This window comes from Mobula birostris, chromosome 2 (genome assembly GCF_030028105.1).
Source record: "Mobula birostris isolate sMobBir1 chromosome 2, sMobBir1.hap1, whole genome shotgun sequence".
Classification (NCBI taxonomy): domain Eukaryota; kingdom Metazoa; phylum Chordata; class Chondrichthyes; order Myliobatiformes; family Myliobatidae; genus Mobula; species Mobula birostris.
In genome coordinates this window covers 96,893,314-96,911,124 of record NC_092371.1, presented here as the reverse complement: position 1 = coordinate 96,911,124, position 17,811 = coordinate 96,893,314, and the positions used below count along the sequence as shown (strand labels likewise).

At 40.1% G+C, this 17,811-nt stretch overlaps 1 protein-coding gene across 7 annotated transcripts in view; it reads right to left on the bottom strand.

Annotated features, from left to right (window-relative positions):
* Positions 1-14,091: 14,091 nt before the first annotated feature.
* The window catches only part of LOC140188835 (septin-2), a 200,429-nt gene continuing 196,709 nt past the window's right edge, over positions 14,092-17,811 (bottom strand). For all 7 annotated transcript variants that reach the window (XM_072245497.1, XM_072245489.1, XM_072245521.1 and 4 more), the window contains one exon: positions 14,092-16,651. The gene's annotated coding sequence lies outside the window, so the exon portion shown is untranslated. The remainder of the gene's footprint in view (positions 16,652-17,811) is intronic.

Genomic DNA, 17,811 nt, shown 5'->3' with positions numbered 1-17,811 from the left:
CTGAGTGATAGGGCTGATAATGGGACAGTTGGTATACAAGTGGAGGCAGTATGTAGTGAGATTGTCAGGAAGGACAGGCAGATGATAGGGCAAAATTGCACTCAGTGGAATGAGATGCAGTGCAACAGGGGACAAAATCGTAAAGGATGATGAATAGGGGACCGAAGGGGTTATTGAAAGCATGCACTATATGAAGTAAGACAGATGATCTTGTAGTGCAGTTAGAGATTAGGAGGTGTGACATTGTAGGCATCACTGAACCGTGGCTGAAAGAAGATTATAGTTGGGAGCTGAACATCCAAAGATAGACATTGCATCAAAAGTATAAGCAGGGAGGCAGAGGGGGTAGACTGGGTCTGTTCATTAAAAAGAAAGAGCATCAGGGTGCAGAGGTGCTATTGGGAAGCTGAAACATCTGAAGGTAGATAAGTCACGTGGACCAGATGAACTACAGCTCAGAGTTCTGAAAGAGGTAGCTGAAGAGATTGTGGAGGCGTTAGTAATGATCTTTCAAAAATCACTAGATTCTGGCAATGGTTCTGGAGGACTGTAAAATTGTAAATGTCACTCTACTCTTCAAGAAGTGAGGGAGGCAGAAGAAAGGTATTTGTAGGCCAGTTAGCCTGACCTCAGTGGTTGGGAAGATGTTGGAATCGACTGTTAAGGATGAGGTTTCAGGGCACTTGGAAGCACATGATTAAATAGGCCAAAGTTAGCATGGTTTCCTTAAGGGAAAATCTTGCCTGACAAATCTGTTGATATTCTGTAAGAAAATAGCAAGCAGGACAGACAACGGAGAATTGGTGGATGTTGTGTACTTGGATTTTCAAAGGGCATTTGACAAGGTGCTACGCGAGGCTAGCACGACAAGAGCGCATGGTACTCCAGGGAAAATACTAGCATTGACGGAGCATTAGCTGTTTGTCAGGAAGCAAAGAATGGGGATAAAGGGAACCTTTTCTGATTGGTTACCTGTGACTAGCAGTGTTCTGCAGGGGTCAGTGTTGGGAGCACTTCTTTATACATCATATGTCAATGATTTGGATGACGGATTTGATGGCTTTGTAGCCAAGATACGAAGATAGGTGGAGAGGCAAATATTGTTGAAGAAGCAGAGAGGCTGCAGATGAACGTAAACCAATCAGGGGAATGGCAAAGGAGTGGTAGATGGAATACAGTGTCAGGAAGTGCATGGTCATGCACTTTGGTAGAAGGAATAAAAGCCTAGACTGTTTTCTAAACGGCAAGAAAATTCAAAAATCTGAGGGGCAAAGGGACTTGGGAGTCCTCACGCAGACACCCTAAAGATTAACTTGCAGGTTGTGGAAGGCAAATGCAATATTAGCATTCATTTCAATTTCTACTAGAATATAAAAACAAGGATATAATGCAGAGGCTTTATACGGCACTAGTTAGGCCTCACTTAGAGTATTGTGAGCAGTTTTGGCCCCCTTATCTCAGGACGTGCTTACATTGGAGAGAGTTCAAAGGAGGCTCAAGAAAATGATTCCGTGATGGAAATGCTCACCATACGAGGAGTGTTTGATGGCTCCAGGCCTGTACCTGTATTCACTGGAATTTAGAAGAATGAGGGGTGGGTGGGGGGGGGGGGAATCTATTGAAATGTGTTGACTGTTGAAAGGCCTAGAAAGAGTTGATGTGGAGAGGATGTTTCCCATTTTGCTGAGGTCTAACACCAGTGGGCAAACCTCAGAACAGAGGGGCATCTATTTAGAATGGAAATTAGGACGAATTTCTTTAGTCAGAGAGTACTGTATCCGTGGAATTCGCTGCCACAGGTGGCTGTGGAGGCCAGGTCATTGAGTGTATTTAAAGCAGAGGCTGACAGATTCTTGATAAATCTGGGCATGAAAAGTTACAGGCAGAAGGCAGGAGAATGGGAAATAGATCAGCCACAATCAAATGGCAGAGCAGACTCAATGGGCCAAATGGCCTAATTCTGCTCTGGGCATGAAAAGTTACAGGCAGAAGGCAGGAGAATGGGAAATAGATCAGCCACAATCAAATGGCGGAGCAGACTCAATGGGCCAAATGGCCTAATTCTGCTCCAATATCTTATGGTCTTAAGAGACATTTGTATTTATCACCATGATCAGACACTGCTGGCACGATATCAGATAATAGTAATGAAAAGCTCCAGTAACTTGGAAAATGCCTTTTCTGTTATTATTCAAGCCTCCTGTTCTTGAGTTTTTGACTATTTCATAACTTCAGTGTCATTGTGGCCGAAGCGCTGTCGGAATTTTCTTTTTTTTTAATTTTCCACTCTTCCAACTGCAGCAAGGAATGCCTTCACCCCCACCCCTGCAACCACCAGTGAGATTTCGCACATGCCCTCTTACACTATTTATACAGTACTTCAGGAAGTGTACCAACATACTCCAAATGAGTTATTTTTGTTGACTCCAAATCAACTGCTCAAAGGCTGGTGGAAAGCTGTTATTTCTCTGATGTCATCACATCCCATTTCTCTGATGTCATGCCAATGCACCCTTTCAGTTCCTCTGCTGAATTAGATTGGGAACTACGTAGTGTTCATTGTTTTAAGCATGACAGCCTCTACAAACAGCAAACAGAAAACAAATCTCTCAGAGTGAAAACTGGGCCAAAGTCTAAACACAAGAGATTCTGCAGGTGCTGGAAATACAATAACACACAGAAAATGCTGGAGGAGCTCAGAATTCCTCTCTATGGAGAGGAATAAAGAGTTGGTATTTCAGGCCAAGACCCTTTATCAAGACGGGAAAGGAAAGGGGAAGAAGCTGGAAGCTAAACAAAAGACAAAACCATCCCCGTGCCTGGTTAGTTAATTTTCCCAGATATAATGCAGCCTCAGAGTAAAGGAAGATGATCAAATTGGCTAGCCCTGATACTATTGTGGTGGATGGTGAAACAGTCACACAACCTTGTATCTCAGGACTAACAGCCACTTTGGTGAGATAGTCAAAGCACTCCAAGAGCGAAAAGGAGAAAAAGACCTGAAAGACAGGGAAGCAAGTTCACAATTCTTCTCTGAACTTCAAAAATTCAATTTCTACTGACTTGACAGAATTATGTAATTTTTTGTTTGGATAGAATGCAATTTGGTTACCACCAGGAGAGTTACTGCACTGGCATGTACTAATTCTGAGTAGGAAGTGACTGATGTGAGCAGCTCTGTAGATATATTAGGTAAAAATAAAACTTCCCACAGAACTTTGGCTGATGAACATAGTTAGAACGTTACAGTACAAATTTCACTTGAAGGATTTAGAGCAAAAATTGGCTTCAGCTACGCCATCGTTCACTAAAAGGCACTTCAGAGAGGCGATGGCAATTCCCCTGGTAACAAAAGTATGCAATGTCGTGGACTGGATTTCTCCTGATAATCAGGACATTTACCAGAGGCTTTTATTAGTGAGTAAGCTGTTGGAAAGTTCGATGCAACAACTAATAGCAATCAAATTTCCCTTTAAAACAGAGTAACAAAAATTCCTCATGTACCTTCTAAATGCACAAGAGTTGGTGTCTTACAATAGAGAGAAATACATTTTTAGAATGCATTTTTGTGCAAGCTTAATCTACTGTTCAAGGATGAAGTTACATAAAATTATTAATTCCATAAAAAATCAGCACTAAATAATAAATAAATGCGCTGAAAATTAGCCTTTTGATTGTTGATAGATTATTAGTTCATTGACACTGAAATGACAGCATACTTCGGTTTGTTTCACAGAACTTGAAATAACTCTCCCAGACATACCCTAATGTGAAGCTTTAGCTCACAAGAAGTCCCAGTTCATCTGATCCACCCAGAGCGTCCAGCTTATTAACACATCCCTCAACGGAATTTTCAACAAACCAACACACACTCTCACAGCAAATCAAAATTAATTGCTTGCTTTCTTTTGTAAACTAAATTTCCACTTCTCAAAGTGAGTAAAGTTGCACTAAAATGAAAGGTACAAAATGTCAATGACCCATTACAGATCTTAGCATTTTAAGGCACTTAACTTCTTTTGTAACAACCAAAGTTTTGTTGTTTATTTACTATAAATTACAAGAAGCTGCTTGCAGTTACTGATAGAAATATTTTGCCATGTAAAACAGATTTCTACTGCAAAAGTGCCAGTTTTTGGTCATGAAGGAATGCTAGTAATAGTATCTCAGAGAGCTTCCCCCCACTGCCCCCTCCCCACCAACTTTACAGAGTACATAACAGCAACAGAAAACATCGACAAAATGTGGCTTCTAAACCTACGATCTTCACCAGCTGGTAGAAAAGACATTCACACTTCACGTATTATGCTGAACATATAGTATACAAGCATCTTTCATGGTCTAAACTGACAATTGCCATTGAAGCCTTGGTATTAATGTAAATTTGGCATTAGTTAATTAAAGAACAAACTGTAACTCAGACCAAAATGCAGGCTGTTGGCAGGAAGGGCAACCAAAGCTACACTGCAACCATGACCTTTCAGTCCCATTGATGCATGTTGATATTTAATAGCAAATCATGCACTGCCCATTGTGTTTCTAAATCCCAGTTCCCCTCAAGCACCAATCTAACCTAAATCACTATTCCTAAATATTTATGATTCCCACTTCAAAACAAGACTACAAATATCGTGGCCCTGTTGCAGAGCTGTATGCACCACAATAAATCCATTTATATCGGTTACTTTAAAATAAAAGACAAATTAAATAGAATATTCTGTAAATTTCTGCTAAACATTCCAACTGTGATCTTCAAGAATCTCCTGCAGTGCTTCTCAAATTATAACCACCTTGCCAGAAAATTATCATTATTGAATCCCACATCCTCAGTACCACCATTGAGACATAAATATTTGCCTATATTATAAACTTAAGAGCTCCATATTGAGTGACTAATCCAGATTCCCCAAGACTTTCCATCACCTACAGGGCATATCAAGAATGGGGTAGAAGATTTTATGCATTTATGATGGCCCTAGTTGTCCGAATCCAGGATGAAGCTGCCACTTGATTGGCATCCCATCTTAAAACCTGTTCCCTCCACCATTAGTGTCTCAGAGCGCTTCACAACCGCCCCCACCTTTACAGAGTACATGACAGCAACAGAATCATCTACAGCAGAGCCTTCTAACCCCATGATCTTTACTAGCTAGTTGAATAGACATTTACACCTCACAAATTATGTTGAACATATACTAGCATTCCTTTATGACAAAATCATGGAACCCTGCTTAATATTACAGTACTGATGGACATCAGCAATTCGAGGCACGGTACCTGCACCTTCTGAAGCCCAACTGGAGACAGACACCACATCACAAGAACTAGTGTAAGAAGCAACACTTGTTAACAATAGAAATATATTATACCATGTAAAATAGAATGCATTTTATTGAGATTTTGATGAATTCCATTTTAAGAACACAAACTCAAATTGATATTTAGGCAAGCATGACTTTGTACACAAATCCGTTTCAGACAAGCTGTCGGCATAGCTCCAAGTATGCCTGCTGTAAATTTCTGTCTGTGTGTAAATGATTACCTTTTTTTGTTTATATTTGCTTAGAGGCTGAAGATAACATTTTACAGTTGACTCAAAATAAACAGGCTTTACAACCAGTTAACATCTCTTTTCTTGTTTTTCTTGATAATTCAAGTAAGACTAGTGAGTCTTGCTTCAGTGGTTGGTAAGTTGATGGAGAAGATTCTGAGAGGCAGGATTTATGAACATTTGAAGAGGCATAATATGATTAGGAATAGTCAGCAAGATTAGGAATAGTTTTGTCAAAGGCAGATTGTGCCTTACGAGCCTGATTGAATTTTTTGAGGAAGTGACTAAACACATTGATGAAAGTAGAGCAGTAGGTGTAGTATATATGGATTTCAGCAAGGCATTTGACGAGGTACCCCATGCAAGGCTTATTGAGAAAGTAAGGAGGCATGGGATCCAAGGGGACATTACTTCGTGCATCCAGAACTGACTTGCTCACAGAAACCAAAGAGTGGTTGTAGACGGGTCATATTCTGCATGGAGGTCGGAGACCAGTGGTGTGCCTCAGGGATCTGTCTTGGAACCCCTACTCTTCGTGGTTTTTATAAATGACCTGGATGAAGAAGTGGAGGGATGGGTTAGTAAATTTGCTGATGACACAAAAGTTGGATAGTGTAGAGGGCTATCAGAGGTTACAGCGGGACATTGATAGGATGCAAAACTGGGCTGAGAAGTGACAAATGGAATTCAACCCAGATAAGTATGAGGTGGTTCATTTTGGTAGGTCAAATATGATATCAGAATATAGTATTAATGGTAAGGCTCTTGGCAGTGTGGAGGATCAGAGGGATCTTGGGGTCCGAGTCCATAGGACACTCCAGCCAAGAGGCAATGTTGCAGCTATACAGAACCCTGGTCAGACCCCACTTGGAGTACTGTGCTCAGTTCTGGTCGCCTCACTAAAGGAAGGATGTGGAAACCATAGAAAGGGTGCAGAGGAGATTTACAAGGATGTTGCCTGGATTGGGGAGCATGCCTTATGAGAATAGGCTGAGTGAACTCGACCTTTTCTCCTTGGAGCGACGGAGGATGACAGGTGACCTGATAGAGGCGTACAAGATTATGAGACGCATTGATCATGTGGATAGTCAGAGGGTTTTTCCCAGGGCTGAAATGGCTAGCATGAGAGGGCACAGTTTTAAGATGCTTGGAAGTAGGCACAGAGGAGATGCCAGGGGAAGTTTTTTTTACGCTGAGAATGGTGAGTGCGTGGAATAGGCTGCCGGCGACAGTGGTGGAGGTGGATACAATAGGGTCTTTTAAGAGACTCCTGAACAGGTATATAGAGCTCAGAAAAATAGGGGCCTATGGGTAACCCCAGGTAAATTCTCAGGTAAGGACATGCTTGGCACAGCTTTGTGGGCTGAAGGGCCTGTATTGTGCTGTAGGTTTTCTACGTTTCTAATTCTCCATTTCTTCAATTTAAAATGTTAGTTCTTCCTTTTCCGAGCTCCCTGGATAACTGCACTTACTAGCAACCTGTGCCTAGGATTCTTTTAGTCCCTCTTTAGCTTTGTCAGGTGCATAACAGACGCTTGGACCAATATGCTCTCCAATCTGTACTTCTCCTTCCCAATGGGCATATAACCAGTTAATGCATTGTAGCTGACTTCCACTGCTGAATGAAATAATCACAGGCAAAACATTGAGAACTGTTTGGATATACAGTGGATTCTAGTTAATTGGGCCATAGTTAATCAGGGCAGCCACTTATTTGGGACAACTCTTAAAAGAACAAAAAAAACTAATTGAGAAAATAGCAGGGAAGATTCCCTTAGTTATTTGGTACACTAAGGCACTTAATTGGGGCAGAAGACAGTTGCTCAATAGTTTCGAACTAGTGCCAGACACGTGCATTTGTGTGGTCATTTGACATTACACAATAATTAGAGTGAATTGGTTTTAAACAGCATCAGTTGCGTGTGCTTATGTTCATAAAGTAACAATTTTTGTCACTGATGGTTGGCAAAAAAGATAAGCAGCATGACAATTCAGAACTGTTTTTCTTCCTGCAGTTTCAAGCATTCAGGCTTGGAGATGCCACAAACGGTCGGGAGTGGAACTGAAAGAATGTCACTTCTTCACCAAGTTAGGAATTAAGAATTTGAAGGCATCAACAATCATCTCGCATGTTACAATAGAAATGAAGGTTTGAAAGATGCAAATGTCGATAGCATTGTTTAAAAGCAGTTCGTTATCTACACTAGGTACCTGCGCTGATTTTGTTCACTTACGATCAATAAACGATCAATAAATGAATTCCTCCGTCGATAACTGGTAGGAACTAATATAGTTTTATAGTACTGTAGTAGCATTGGTAGTGCCAGCTGGTGGCACAGTGGCATCAGTGCCGGACTTCAGAGCGAAGGCTCCTGAGTTTGAATCCAAGTCAGGCCACCCCCCGAGCACGTTTTCCATCCATGCCGGGTTGAGCGTCGAGCTAGTCACTCGGCCTCATAAAAAACAAGGGTCGAGTCAGGAACGTTCACATTGTGACCCAGTTAATCCGAAAGGAGACCAATCCTGACACCACACGCCAGACAAGAATGGCTGACTGTCTGGTGCGACATGCTAGGAAGGAAGCATTGGTAGTGTTCTAATTTGTTCGGTGTTTCATTTCAATACAAAATTTGTTACTCAGTTACATGGTAGTTTGATTTTTTTTAATATACCCTTTCAACTATTTCCATGCAACTTGGATTAAATGGTATAGCTGCTTAATTGGGCCAAACTGTTCTGAACCTAATGTGTCCCAATTAACTGGAATCCACTGTATACAGAAAAATAAAATTATTACACCCATAAAACCAGACAAAATATTCCTCTTCCTTATACTCTTATGGCACAGCACTAGCACTGAAATCCTTTGACAGTTTAAGATTCTCTTGTCACTAGATGATTGTTTGTACACCCACTGCACAGCCAACTGACTGCTTCTGAGGACTAAGTGAAAGCTATTTCCTCAGCTTCATTTTGGCTAACCTCACAAAGGCCATTGAGGAAATATCAACACAACTTCCTTTAATAAATCACCGAGTAACTACATGGCAGAGTGTGCAGACAAAGGGCCATACTTTAAAATATTATATAAAACCATGTCACATTTTAAGCCAGACATCTCGCATAGTTACTATCAACAACTTCTTAATGGCTACTTCCAGCCAATCTTCATGTACGAGTAAATAACTTGTAATTGGACACAATACATTCTTCACAACAGTACATTTATCATGTATGAAAACAGAAGTCACCTTAACATGCTAGGCATTACGGAAGTTTGTGTCTATCATTCTGTCCTGCTACACAAAAAGAGGAAAGACATATAATGGTTAATTGCACGACATTCTAACTATCCAGTCTGTGCAAGCTCTCTTTTAGAGCAACCTAAAAGTCCTCCCACAGAATCATTCCCCATAGGTCTGGGAATTTTTCTTTGTGTTGATCAAATCGGTAGTGTTGAAGGCCATAATTTAGGCAGTACATTTGCTGTTCTAGCCACACCACACCGAAGATTTTCCTCATGCTACTCTTAATTTTCTTCTTTATTTCACAACTGTGACTTCCAGATAGAACAGCTGTCACTGTCCTTGCCTCTCATTATTTTAACCACTTCAGTCAAATCTCCCTTCAATCTCTATTCAAAGAAAAATTGAAACTAAGTGACACAGATGACAACACAGCTTTGCTCCCAGATAAGCTTTCTATGCTTGCTTTGTCCTTCAAAACACTGAGGAATCTTCACAAGCTCCCACAGCCCCTGATGACCCTGTGTTTTCATTCCGAGGCCAATGTGAGAGCATCTGGAGACTCAGTTCAGCGCAGAGCCAAGTAAATGTTACAGAGCAGTAATCTGAACCTGCCCGTCCCTCACCTCTGGCCCTGAGGTCTTGACCTTTTCAATCTGGCCGGGCATTTAAATCATTGTCCAAACATTGGGCTCTGTCACTCTGATAGGTGCTGGGGGCTTGGACCCCACCGCCTTGAATCAGCCTGTACCCAATCTTCCCAATCTAGCTCAGTACTTCGTCCAAACAATGGGTCCAGTCACTCCAGTAGGTTCTGGGGCCTGCCACAGCCTCAATTTGGCCTATACCTGACCTTTCCAATTCAGCCTGGCATGTCAATTGAGTAAACCTCAGGTCTTTCCTCATTCTTGGCAGCAGACCTACTACCTCGCCTCAGTTCTGCTTCATTGAATTATCTCCAGCTCCAAAGGGAAGTTATAGGCTATTGCTTGTGGTGATTATTAATAGCACTTTTTCTGGTAAATGAAGTACTTTGTTGTTTCCTTGGTGCTGTTTGCTGCCAGTAAGTAGTTGCTGAGCTTCACCAGTGCCACCTTCTCTTTCATATTTGCACAGTTTGTTGTTCTTTGCACAATGTCTGTCCTGTTAGGTCCAGTCTCATTGATTCTATTATGGTTCTTGTATTTACTGTGTATGCCCACAAGAAAACAAATCTCAGGTTCTATATGGTGACATATATATACTTTGATATTAAATTTACTTTAAACTGTCCCAGGCTCTCTAATTTAACCTTGTGATTGTTCCCGTGATCCAATGAATCGTTATCTTTCCTATAATATGGCACCTCGGAATAAACCAGCACTCGAAATGCTTCATTATCTTAATAATGTCCTCAGCATTCATGTAAGAGTTTCTTTTCATCCTTAGTAGGAACACTTTTGAAATCCCATTTATACTGAGTTAATCTTTTCCACAAACACACCTCTTCTCTCACATTCACTACTAATTTTATTGTAATCAGGCTACTTCCTGCTAGTATGTCAATCCAGTAAACTCAGACCCCACTTAACGCTGAGAATGTGTTCCTCAGAGATGGAGCACCATGTAAATCAGCTCTTTGCCGGATCATTATAACATTACGTAATGTGTGCCTGGTTTTTTAAAAAAATCAAACTTAAGATATGTAATGTATTATTTTATGTATACACAGTAATTTGTGGAGTAACAAACACACAAATAGGCCAAACCTGTACATCAGTGGAACAGCAGCAGCAGAGGGAAGTGGGTAGTGTTACATCTTAGAGGAGGGACCAGGCTGTGGGTCCTCCTCTGACTTTGGCTCCTTCTTCTTCAAATAGACGTCAAGATTTGCCTGCCTTTGCTTAAGTTTCCTCTCATGAAGCAGTTGTCGGCAGCAGGAAATCATGTAAAGAACACCTCTCTTTGCCTTAGTTCTTCGTTCCCAGTCAGAGTCATCATAGATGAACTGGTCCATGATTTGTGTGATCTTGGTGATGCCAGTGCTGAGGAATTTTGTGGTTTTTGCTGGTGTTTCCTCTTCTCCATCCGTGTCCTCAGATTCACCTAGGATGCACTGCTCCACCAATTCTCCGAGCTCTTCATTATTAAGGCTCTCACTATGAGAATGCAGTGACAGTTCAACATCGCCATTGTTAACATCCTCTATTCCCGCTTCATTGGCTAGTTCAACAATGTTCTGGATGACTGGTTCCACCTGAAACCATAGGATGTTGTTGCATGCTTCTGACCGTAGCTTCTTCACACTCTGCTCACGCAGTTTGAAGTTACTTCATTCCAGGCTGCTCTGATAATATTGTCTACTGCTTCCATGACGTAGTTTTTCCAAAATTGCCTGGTTCCAAAATTGTCTTGACCATTTGTTTCCTCCACAAGTTGTCTGAATGTGCAACTAAGATAGGAGGACTTAAAATTCAATATTACTCATTGTTCCCACTGGTTGGAGTAATGAAGTGGTGTTGGATGGAAGGTAAACCACTTCTACAGGAATGCAGGTCTGAAGCATGTCAAGATTCTCAGGGTGGCCAGGACTTTATCAATCACCAACGATGTTCTAGGTTATGCTCCTCCCAATACCGCTTCACTGCTGGACAAAAATGTGAAACAAACCACTTTTGTTTCAACCGTCACCCAGTCTTTCTTGTTCAATTTTCAAATAACTGGTAGACCTGACTTTAAAATGTCTTTCATTGCTTGTGATGGTTTCAGAGTGATACTCAATCATAGGTTTTAACTTAAAGTCACCTTTAGCTTGCTTCCTAGCAAGAGAGTTAATTGGTCCTTTGCAGCCTTGAACCCAGATGCCTGTTTCTCTTCTCAGGGGCTGAAAGTACGAGAAGGCATTCTTTTCCAAAATAGGTCCGTTTCATCCACATTGAAGGCAAGCTCGGGAGGATAATCGTCCTTTTCAATTATGGCCTTCAGTGTTGCAGGAAAATCCTGGGCTGCCTTGTTTCTGCACTAGCCACTTCACCAGAGGTAGCATTATGCAGGGCATGAGTGTATGTATCATACATAACCTTTTAAACTCCTTTTATTTTCCTCTTTCAATTATCAGGGAGGTCTAGGTATTTGTGTTACCCTTGTCCCTGAATGGAATGTGCTCAACTGCACCCGATTCATTTCTTCCTTAACACAAAAGATTCTGAAGATGCTGGAAATCCGGAACAACGCACTCAAAATGTTGGAGGCACTAAGCAGGGCAGGCAACAACTGAGGAATGCACAGTCGATGTTTCGGGCTGAGATCCTTCCTTTTCTGTGTTCTGTTTACAGTTCTGTCTGCTATTTTTTGTTTTGCTTTACTCAGGTCAAATTGACTATCATCCCATTAATATCAACCCTTTTCTCTAAATAGTCACTTTTAAAGTTTGGATGGTTGTCTCTTTACTATTGTAACATTAAATATTGCAACTTTACGATCACTGTATGCTAATGTTCTCCCACCAGAGTTTGGTGCGTTTAATCTACCTCATTCACTAGACCCAGCAATGTTGTCTCCTAGAAACATACTGTTCTGGAAGATTATCCTGGAGAGGCTTAGAAACACTTCACCTTCTCTATCCTTACTATTATTGCTCTAATTTTACACTGGATAATTAAAGTCCCACTTTGTAATGATGCTGTGGTATTTGCATGTCTCGGTAAATTCCCTCCATCTCTCCCACTAGTTGGTTATCTACAGAATACACCCAGTCCCAGTTCCGTCTACCGTTTTATAGCCTTAACCAAAACAGATTTTATCTTGACCTTTCTGCAACATCCTCTTTCTTTAGCACTAATACTCTCTTTAACTGTCCTTTCTTCCTAAACATGTTTGCAAGAATATTTAAAGATCAGTTCTACCACAAGTTTTCTGTTAGTATCACATTATATTCCCACCAAACTTATAAACCACAGCTGCACGTTCACATACATGTACAGTACATCAAGTTTATTGATAGAATGGATTCTGATTAATTGGAACACATCAGGACCAAACAAATGCTCCAATGACCCCAAGTTTTACGGAAGTAGTTAAAAAATTATAAGAAAGACCAACTACTGTTTAACTGAGTAACAAATTATGTATTTAAATGAAATACAGAATAAATTAGGACACTACCAATGCTTCTACAGTGGTAAAAAGCAGTGTATTAGTTCCTGTTGTATTCCTCCTATACAGGAATTTATCTGGTGTCCACTACTGTCTCCGGGGTGTCCCGGGCGGGGGTAACACCTCTGGTGAAGGGGCTTGTCCTGTCCATTCTGGGGCAGCTCACCGGACACTCAGCTCTCACCTATGGCTCCAAGTAACCGTTTGCATGTGACAGCAGCCACACCCTTCAACAGGTGGGGCAAACCAGGCGAAGATACCCAGTGGGCCTCATACCCCAGTGAAGTCAGCTCCGGCGGACTGGGTGCTTGAGATCAACAGTGAGATACAATGGCCAAAAAGGCGGTTCTTCAACATTTGTGGAAAACTAAGGGCATGATAAGGTACAGAAATAGTTATGGTTATCTACTGTAACCAAGACAGACCCCGATTTGTGACGACTATTTGTTCTAGTAGACCTGGACATCTGATATCAAGAGAGCAAAACTATCCCAGTGCAACAGCTTTTCCACCTTAAAAGCTCTTCTGCACAGGTTTCACCGTTACTGTTGGATACAACAGACAACCAACAGATGCTGTGTTCGCTTGATTGACTATAAATAAACAAAATAAGTGCAGACACTTAGAGCAGATAATAAATTGCCTTCATACAAAATTTTCAACGATTATATCCTCCAAATCTTCATTTTCATTGTAACTTTCAAGATGATTGTCGATACCTTCAAATTCTACGTTGTTCCTAACTTGAAGTAGCTCTTTCTGACATTTCCAAGCCTGAATGCTTGAAACTTCAGACAGCCAAACAGATCTGAATTGTCTTACTGCTTATTTCTCACCAAATATCAGTGACAACAATCACTGCTTTTTAAATACAAGCAAAAGTGAACTGATGCTATTTAGAAATTGTTCACTTTAAGCATAGTGTAGTATCTAATGGCCATACAAGTTCAGGTGATTGACACTAGTTAGAAACTGTTCAGCAACAGTTCCCTGTCCCAATTAAGCAGCATAGTGTCCAAAATAAACAAAGGGAATCTCAGCTATTTTCTCAATTAGTTTTTGTTCTTGAAGAGATGTCCAAAATAAATGGCTGTCCTGATTAACCAATGGAGCAATTAAGCAAAATGCACTGTATATCATTCTCACTTTATTTCAGTCCTTTCTACTGAACCCACAACCGCTCCAGTTATGCACTACCATAATCTTTTGGTTAATGAACGCCTTGTGGGAAAATCAGGTTAAATATATTAAAATAAGCACAGTTAGTTATTTCATTCCTGTACAGTTTATTGCTCACTACTTGATATAAAAACAAATGCAGTGTACAAAGATAAAAGCATTATATGATTATGTCTGGAATAACTAACGAAAGCTCCTCGTGGCAGATTATTGGCATTTAACCAAAAACAAAGAGTCCCAGATCCCTAGAAAATTTGAAGTCAATCTTAAGGCAATTTGGTCAACAGAACAGTAGCTGGCTTTGCAAACAATATTAGAAACACAGATCCAAGCACCAAGATTCTTCCTTCCAATATAATGAAATGCAATTTCATCAATAACATGTACAAGTTATACACAAGATGGCAGCGATATTATGCACAACAAAACAGTGAGCACACGCACTTCCAGGAACATTGGTGCCATGAAGTATTTTAATCATACTCAGGTGGGGAGTTTTCTGAAAATGGGGAACAGCAAGGGCAACAATGCCATTTAGTCTGTCGGTCCTTGAAAATCATATCTAGCATTTAGTACTTTTAAGTGTTTGCAATTTCAAAACTATAGATCTAACAGGTGACCTGGTACTAAGAGTTTCCCAAGGGATGCAGGTTCCCCATTTTCAGACACCTACTTAAACTCTGATCAGGTCATATAATTTAAGTCAGCCATTTAAAATAAACTACATGTTGTTGCCACATTGCTGCAAACTAATACTTGCACTCCAAAAAAAAAACCTTACCTAACTATTCAAATAGTAATTAAGATTAAAATGGAAAGACTGGAGTTATAATTGGCATATTTTAGTTTCTCTGAAAGAGCAGTAAATTTGATATATTTAATTTTTAAATATAGGATCTGTGTTTATGCAATTAATCAAATTCAGACTTATCCCAACTGCCTCAGTTAAAACAGCATTTATTAACCGTTCATAGTTCTGTAGATTTAAAAAGAGTCAGTATTAAAGTGAATAAATTATGCTTAGATTTGCAGTATGTGATTTGAAAAAAAAAATCTGCCTGGAATGATCTGCAGCAATTCTAATAAGGAATATCAGTGGCCCATCTTAGTAAGCAGCCAAAAAGACATATGTAGAACTTGTAAATACCTCTGGGTTTCCTGCACAATTAGTTATACTGGAGTTATGTAAACAAAATTCAGGTCCTTTTAATGCTGCACAGTCTTGCAAATTGGAGCAAGGTAAATTAACACATCGTCAGTTATTGTCAGTGTTAATTAACTTCGACTGGACAAAAGGTGAACATCTGATCCTTTGAAAGAGCAAAGAGATTAAGAACATCTACCTGAGTTACCAAAGATCAAAATTCAATCTAAATATCAGTAACTCCAAAATTCTGTACATCTTTGGTCCAGCACTGATCATCAGCAATAGATGGTGCACTTGGTCCTTGAGATGAACTTGAACCCCAAATTTTTGACTAATGTGCAAAACTGCCATCAATTGAATTATGAAGAACCTGTACTTATATAGTGCATCTCATGATTTCAAAATGCTAAAGATACCAAAAATGTGCAAACACATGACTAAGAATACACATATAATAAATACATGAAATTCTAATTATCAGTACAGTTATCCTTCAACATGCTACACTGCACCATGTTTAACAAAATCTTGGGCATGTCTGAGACTCACTTCTTCAAAACACTGGTTTACAAGGTTTCGTTTTAGTGTTTTGAGTTTCAACTTAAGGAATTTTGTATAGTAATACATTTGCTGGCATGAAACCCCAAGTTACTTAATGTTGAAAACCTCAAGGATTATCAAAGTCTACCACAGATTAATGAGTAAGCAATTTAGCTGCATCTGTTGCAGACTACAAAGTAAATGGGTAACTATAAGTTTATTTCAGCCCTTCATCAAGCTTTAAAATATGACAGAAAGTAATTATCACCATTAACCGTTCTCACTTATTGGGAAACTTGTCAGCAGGAACGCCATGTGACACTAAGTAACTGTGCCAACACACAGAATTGAAAAACAATCATAGTGTTTGATTCACTTAACACATTGGAATACTGTCAGCAGCATATTTTTACATGGTTGGCAAATTAAAGAAGCGTTTCATGTACCAATTTTTTTTTCAATGGATCCCATTGGGGCTTCAATTGGGCAACTCTGCTGGGTTTCCCTTCTCCTCATTAATGACTGTATCTCTGATGTTGATAGGAGCTGTGATAGGCACCAAAATCTGCCACTTGGAAGAAAAGGATTATATGCCTGTGAAAGCTCGAAAATGTGCAGCCATAATACATGAAGGTTTACAAACTATATAAAAACCGTATAAAGATTCCCATTGTAATCAAGTAATACCAGTACAAACAGGAGGGTAGAAAATATATCTGTGATTACAGTAAAGTGATACCAAAATTCCATGCAAGGTTTGTAAAGGCCGCCTCCTCTTCAGCTTCACTATAGAGTCAGTATTGCATCTGAGAGATAAAGAGAGTTTGCAACCACGGGATGCATCATATTCCATCCCTGCAGAAAAATAGAAAGGTGTTACGAAATGGCATCTTTCTCTTAATGTTTCTTTGAATTTATTTCTCAACTGGCAAAACATTAAATAATCCTAGAAACTGATCATAAGTGCTTCTCTCAAGTCCAATATAATTAATGTAACAAAGCTAAGACACTTTAAAGTTAAATCATCCACAGCATACTTACGTAATCATATTTTTAGTGAACTCTGATATGGTAAAGTTAATATAAATATTCAGATGTGTTTCAATATCTGAACCCCTACAGATAATGTGATGTCATTGCTTATAGGATCATACATCAGAATCTTGCTAAATAAACACGATTTCAGCAGGGCTACCCAGAAGAATAAGAATTGCAAGGGCTTTTGTCACAGCAATATGCTTCAGATGCAAGTATGCATAAATATTTCTAGACATCCCATCCTGCAAAAACTCATTTCAGGGAGGTAGCACTCAAGATGAAGCTAACACCTTATATTCCATCTGGGTAGCCTCCAACCTATTGGCATGAACATTGACTCTCAAACTTCTGCTAATGCCCCACCTCCCCCTCGTACCCCATCCATTATTTATTTATTTACATACACACATTCTTTTTCTCCCTCTGTCCCTCTGACTATACCCCTTGTCCATCCTCTGGTTTTCCCCACCTCCCCCTTGTCTTTCTCCCCAGACCTCCTGTCCCATGATCCTCTCATATCCCTTTTGCCAATCACCTGTCCAGCTCTTGGCTCCATCCCTCCCCCTCCTGTCTTCTCCTAACATTTTGGATCTCCCCCTCCCCCTCCCACTTTCAAATCTCTTACTAGCTCTTTCTTCAGTTAGTCCTCACGAAGGGTCTCGGCCCAAAACGTCGACTGTACCTCTTCCTAGAGATGCTGCCTGGCCTGCTGCATTCACCAGCAACTTTGATGTGTGTTACTTGTAATCTGGTTCCTTTGATAATCCGGCACTGATTATGCCTAATGTGATCCTTCTGTAGTTCGGCATTTTCACTAATCTGGCAATCCTCAGGTCCCAATGGTGCCGGATTAGTGAAGGTGGGCCTGTATTATATTATATTATGTTACATTATCATGGAGTAATTTTTTTTATTCTATTACAACATTAAGCAAATCTACAGGGAGTTTGGCCTCATCACGTAGGACATCAGTAGAG